Genomic DNA, 6541 nt, shown 5'->3' with positions numbered 1-6541 from the left:
CAACAAAGACTAAAACGCCCCTCTTCCCACGGGTCCCGATCTGGAGAGTGAAATCGGCCAGATGGTAAAGATGGACATGAGGGGGTCCTTGGCCCTCTCTCTGAGTTTTGGTTGTTTTCTTGCAAGACGTTTCATTAGTAGGTAAAACACCCACCGCGCTATGCTTGTCGCTAGCAGTAGCGCCGAAGAGGTTACATCTAGTTTGGGTAATGAAACTTCTGCATGGAAACAACCAAAACTCAGAGAGCACCAAGGACGACACCCCCCCCCCCATTTCAGCCCTGAGCTACAAGTATTCCCCTTTAAAGATGGGTGCCGGAGGGTCATTGCTGCCCCCCCCCCCCAGGTAGAAGCTGTTTCTCCCCCTCCCCTCCCATGTTCAATCCCAACAGTGAGGCATCTCCATTGGGGTTAATGGCCACGTTCTGGCCCACCCTTATTAATTGACCCCTTGTTTGGATAAAGTGCGTAATCTTCTCCTCGACCCGCACCATTAAAACCAGGTTGCCTTTTTCAATTAAGAGCTGCTTTGCACCCACCCCCACGCCACCCCGACCCTCTATTGTCCTAAGGATAATACATGATATTTTCCACTGTTCTTTCTCTGAGTCCTTCTCTCCTCCAACCCACCCACCCAACCTCCAGGCCAAAATAATGGGCATTCCTACGTTTTCATTAGACCTGATTAGGGGTGGGGGAGGGGGAGGGAAGATTGCCTGAACTAAATGCCCAGGCCTTGTTGGGTATGATTAAAGCCCGACGCTTTTAAATAAATTGGAATTTCATACAATAAGCCCGGGGAGTAGTCGAGGTGTCCACAAACCGCTTCTTTCAGATTAAAGCGGAACGTTATATATATCATAGAACTTCGGTTGTTGTGTGTGTGATTGTTGTGTTTGTTTGTTTTTTAGTCCCTTGATTGCAACCGGGGCGGGCTGGGGCGGGAGTGGAAAAGGGCGGGTGATTATTTTGTTCATTTGTTTATTCGATTTACACCCCGCCTTCCTCTGCGCTCCAACTTGCCTCCACACCGAGCTGCCATTCTCCAATAAACTTCTGCTGCTGCTGCTGCCGCCGTCGTAGTGATGGTGGCGGCTGTTTTCTTTCCGTTTCCCCCGCCCCCGTCCCCTCTCAGCTCGGTTTAGTCTGCATACATTAAACGCCAGGGAGATGAAGCTCTTGAAATGGCCTCTCTCTCTCTCTCTCTCTTGGGTTAATGCTTCGCTTTTGGAAAACAAGCTGACCGCTTTGGTCAGGCAGGAGCCCGGGATCAATTCGAAAGACCGAGCCGCGCTCCGGGTTGGTGGTTGTGATTGTTGTCGTTTTGGACGAGGACGTTTAAGATTTTTTTTTTTTTTAAATTTTGTCCAGCCAAACCAGGTTGTCAAATTTGAAAAAGTTTCTTTCTCTCCGCCCCCCCCCCCCCCATATTGTACCTTTATAGAACAATTAAGGAGGCCTCTCTTTCCATGAGTTTGTAACATTCAACCCTCAGTTCCTTTAGGGAATGTAAGACCGAATCCCGACACCACCTCCAATTCAAGCTTTTTTTTTTTTTCCTGGTGTTTAAAAAAAAATGTAAAAGAGCTATATAAAAAGCACGCACAACCCTTCTTTCCTTTTCCTTCTGTGGAAGAATACATTGGGGGGGGGGGATTATTCCCCACCTTTCCGTCCCTACAGGTCGTTATTTATTTTTTTTAAAGCAACATTAGTTTCCTTTTCCGAGTCAAATATTTTGAAAATCAGGTAGTACCTTTGATTAAGAGAAATGAGAGGAATCATTTGTGAAGGGACAAGTTGGAAATGTAAAAGAAAAAGCAACAGCACCCTGAAACGGCACTTTCCGAAGAAAATGGGAAGAAAGCAAAGCGAAGGTCTGCTAATGTTTTGTGCGGCTCTATTTGTTATCTTTGACACCCCTTTGACACTTCTTGCACTTCGGTCTGCTTTTTCCCCCGCCTGGAAAGTGAGATTTTGCGTGTGTTAAGGTAAATGCACCCCCTCTCATCAGAAGCTTTTAAAAAGCAACACACACACACACACACACACACAAACATCCTTTCTTCTGATTAAAACCTTATCCAATCTCACGCCGGATTATATGATATCGATTCTCCAAATAATTGATGGGGCCTAATTAAAAATCTGAAGAAAGGAGGAGGGAAAGTTCTTGGGCAGACCTTTCTCATAAAACAGATTTTATTTATTTATTTTCTTAAGCAGGAAAATAAAGGTTGGGAAAAGTAGCAAACGAAAAATATGAGAGGAGGTTGCAAACTCCTTCAGTGTAAGTAGTCTTGGTGTCTTTCTCACCGCTTCTGCTTATTCGACTGGGGCTGGTTGGTTTCTCCTTTCTTTCTCTAGCTTTCCTTGGTTGGCTACGAAGTTTAGAGAGCCCAGAAAATCCGAGGTCTGTGAGGGTCGGTTTTTTATCTCGGGGCTGGGTTCTTCTGAAGGGTCGTAAGGAATGAGAGTCGGGGAGAAAAGAGTGGGCAGAGGAAGGGGTTCTGCCCCACCGAAGTGAAAACTCCCCGATCCAATAGTGGCCTGGCCATTTGATCAGGGCCGACGCAAAGGTCAGGAAATAGTGCGCGAGTTTTCAAATGCTCCACAAGCCCTTTTCAAGTTAGTGACAAAAGAAAAAGGGCCCGGGAAAAACGACCCCAAAATTGAAACCAAATGCGGATCGCGGGGAGACCACGGCTACACACTTGCAAGGTCTGCCCTCCCTGATTCATAAGCCCCTGCCACGAATCCGTGGAATATCTTTCTATGGTCCACCTGCCTGTTTTTCAGCCTAAGTCCACTGAACGGCACTCTGAAGAGCCTCCGACCCTTGAAGTTTTCTCCCACTTCTTCTTTAAGGGCCCCGATCTTGAACAAAGTTTCTTCGACAGTAAGGGACTAGCTTCACCCCTGCTTTTGGGATCCAGTCTTCAACTTTTTTTTTTTTTTACAGCGCAGCCAGGGTGGGAAAGGGGGTCTCTTTCTCGTTCCTTGAAAATCCAGCTTGAAATCAGAACCGGGGCGCTTACATCTCAGTAAGCGTGGGCAGGGGAGGAGGAGGGGGGGCTTGTGGGTCCGTGGCGTGGTGGCGTGGCAGACATTCTCCTTGCACGGCCGTAGATGCCCCTCGCTGTCTCCCGCGGGGCCTTGAACGTACAGGATGTGCATGGCTGCGGGGCGGGGAGGGAAAGGGGGGCAATCATCTGCGCGCTGCCCACTTTTTCCACGAAGGAAGAATGAGGGTGTTAAAGAGAGAGGCTGGACTGGAGAGAAGCGAAGGGACTCGTAACCGAAATAAAGGCTCTCTCCACCATTGATATGTATATATACACACACGGTACATTTCACCAAGGTTAGAAAAGTGCTAAGAGATCGTATTAGGAATGGGGAGGGAGAGAAACGTGGTGGGGAAAAATCGTTCAGGATGTGCCCCTATCCCGCCACGGCCCAGCACAAATTTTCCCTTCTCCTCAAATCTCCGGATGAGTCATAGCTAGGAAACCCACGCAAGTCCAAGCGCGCTCTCGGCCAGGCTGCCGAGGTGGGGTGGGGGGGGGGTGGGGGGGTGGGAGGGAGGGAGGGCAGGCAGATCGGTTGTTTCCCTTCCCTCCCTCTCTTCTGGCGACTCCTCGCCTTCCTCCAGCTCCTTGCCAGCCTTTCAAAGAAAGAAACGAAGGTCGGCACCTCAACTTCAAGGAAGGTGGAACCAACTTCCCATTGCCAACTCTCCTAAGAAACCACACACACACACACACACACACACACACACACACACACACACACACACACCTTTGGTTTGCTACAGTATCTCTTGACCTTTCCTAATCCCTAATTTACGGTGTTGGAGTTAGTTAGAAAGCCAGCATAGAAAGAGCCCAGGTTTGCCGCTGCTCTGGCTGAAAGGAAGAAATCGTTGCTCAGCTTCAAAGAAAGTTAAGCCGCAAAGTTCCCGAGTCGGTGGGAAGGACGGTGGCAAGTCCCCATTCCGGAAATAGGGGAGCACGGAAAACCGTTGTGAACATGCCCCGGAGAGAGGAGGGATTGAGGGCCAGCGGGGTAGAAGTGCATATTTCACTGACAATCCCCATTTTCTAGGGGGAAAGGGTCCCCCCCCCTCACCCCCACTTCCAGTTTATCGGAGACCCAGAGCAGCTTAGGAAGTCGAGGAAACCCCTTCCTTCCCAAGGGGTGGGGAGAGAACCCGTTAAGGTAATTTGGAAGAGTGTGGAAAAGTACTAAGGGAGGGGGGGGATGTGTCCGCAGGGAGAGAAAGAAGACCGGTGTGTGGAAGGCATGGTAGGAAAAGGAGAAAGAGAGGAGCCGGTCTCTGAAACAGCTGGCGGGGGATGGAGAATGCATTGCAAAGTCACTTACTTTACAGAAGGCGGGCGCGCTCTCCCGTTCCCAAAACAGCAACAACGCCAAAGTTGGACCTTATTCCAGTTCCTTCGGATCCGAATTCGGTTTCAGCGGGGACTGTAAACAGTTTCCAAGTGGATGGGGGAGAAAATTAGAAACACGTTTGCGGGGGGGGGAGAGAATCCGGATGCATCCTTCCCCCCCCTCCCAAAAATCTTTCGTTTTTGTGGAGGAGAAAGTGGGGGGGGGGGGAATACAACACCGATCTGCGAGAAATCTACAACTTTCCTTTAAGCTGCAAAAACCCCGGTGATGTGAATGGCCGTTCCTCAAAGAAGAAGAAAAAACATCAAAGTTGATTTTGATTCCTCTAGGATACACACCCACAGTTCTTTTTTTTTCCCCCTTCTCTTCTCGAACCCTTTCTTTTCCTTTCAGGTCCATTCTTTTTCCTTTTCTTTCCTTCTTTTCTCCCTTGCCCCGTTCTTTTCCTTCTCTCTGCCTCCCCTCCCTTTTTCCCCCTGAAGAGCCCAACGGACGCCAACGTGGCTAAAGCTAAAGGGAGAAATTTCACTTTGATAGAGCCGTGTTCCCTGCGACTGGGTTTTAAAACCTAAATCTATATTCAAATCTGACTGAAGGTGTGTTCTGGGATTTATGAAAGCCTCTTAAAGGGGTAAATTTACCAAACCGTGACAAAATCATCGCGATCTTGCTTTTTTTTTTAGACATCTGGAGTGGATGGAGAATTTTAAAGAGGGACCTGTTGTTTATTTAAGGCGCACAAACGCAACAGTCCGTTTCTGGGCCCGGCTTTATTTCTGGCCGCCCGAGAACGGGAAGTCCTTGGATCAAGGGGGCAAAAGGGTCGGAGAAAGGCGGCCTGGGTAAGTTATTGCTCCCGTTGGCAGCCTCAGACCGCAGCCACGCAAGGACGCCTCTGCAATTTCAGCAGGACATACCTAGCTTATGTAGGCAGGTGTGGGCTTGTGGGTGTGCATATACACGCTATAAATATATACCCATATAAAATGTGTGTGTGTGGTTTTTTTCTCCCCAATAACTATTTATTTACAGGGCTATTCTATTCGTGGTGCGAAGTGGCCTCTGGTTTCATTTAGTGCGCCTTCTCTCCCCCCTCTCATCCTCGCGCTCTCTTGTCCCCTCCCTTTCACTTTCTCCCTCCCCAGATCTCTTCCCCGAAGTTTTTTCTTCCAGCCTGGCTGGCTTTTCCAAGTCCCAGCTTGGTGCCAAGAGAAAACTCCTCACTTCCAAGAAACAACTTGTAAGTAGCATCGGAGAGTCCCCGGCCCGTTCCCCGCCCACCCACCCACCCACCCCGCCCGGAAGAGCGTGTCTAAGGCAGGACGCTCAGCGGAACTTTAATATACCTGGCTATAGGTACTCGCAGATACAGACGTACCAGACACAGGGAACGCAACAAGCAGCCCAACCGATCCCCCCCACCCGCCCCTCTCCCCCTTACTGTGATCCTAATGAATCTTAGAGGCTCTTCGGAGCTGAAGACGGACGAGGAGAAGAGATTCCTTACCCAGAGCTGGCAATGGGGTCGGGAGGAAGCGTCCAAGCGGTCTGGCCCGAAAGGGTTGGGCAAAAAGCAAATTACCCGCGCCCTTCTTTGCCCGTCGCCCTCCGTTTCTTGAGCAAAAATCAAGTCGCGGGTATAGAGGATTTTTGCCCGGGAACCTAGTCTCTGTCTCCGGTCCCCGACCCTTGGCGGGGCAGATATTCGGCAGTGGCGGCAGTTTGGAGAGATGGAAAGAGCCCCCAAAGAAAATAGAGCCCCCAAAGGGGAAGGAAAGAAGGAAGGGAGGGAGGGAGGGAGGGAGGGAGGGAGGGAGAAAGAAAGAAAGAAAGAAAGAAAGAAAGAAAGAAAGAAAGAAAGAAAGAAAGAAAGAAAGAAAGAAAGAAAGAAAGAAAGAAAGAAAGAAAGCACTAGGCAGTTTGCGAGAATTAATTCATTGCGGTGGAAAAGTCGTTTGCTTGAGGCAGGGCCCAGCCAGGAATTAACATAAAGAGACGGTTTAATAAATTGCTAGAATGCGAAAAAATCCTAAAGATCCCGAGATGAGCCAGAGGAGGATTCGTCCTGAAACGCAGCCATTCACCCCGGCCAGAGAAGTTCACACAACTCAGATCAGCGGCTACACCC

At 49.5% G+C, this 6541-nt stretch overlaps 1 long non-coding RNA gene across 1 annotated transcript; it reads right to left on the bottom strand.

Annotated features, from left to right (window-relative positions):
- Positions 1–3091: 3091 nt before the first annotated feature.
- LOC148128290 (uncharacterized) lies at positions 3092–6223 on the bottom strand. Its single transcript, XR_015741216.1, has 3 exons — positions 5921–6223; positions 4384–4485; positions 3092–3179 (listed from the first exon to the last, which is right to left on the bottom strand). It is a non-coding gene; the product is annotated as an uncharacterized LOC148128290 (long non-coding RNA).
- Positions 6224–6541: the final 318 nt, after the last annotated feature.

This window comes from Pseudonaja textilis, chromosome 1, assembly GCF_049901715.1.
Source record: "Pseudonaja textilis isolate UNSWEBS1 chromosome 1, rPseTex1.2, whole genome shotgun sequence".
Lineage (NCBI taxonomy): Eukaryota > Metazoa > Chordata > Lepidosauria > Squamata > Elapidae > Pseudonaja > Pseudonaja textilis.
Note: the sequence above shows the minus strand (reverse complement) of the source record. Positions and strands in the feature narration are given on the sequence as shown.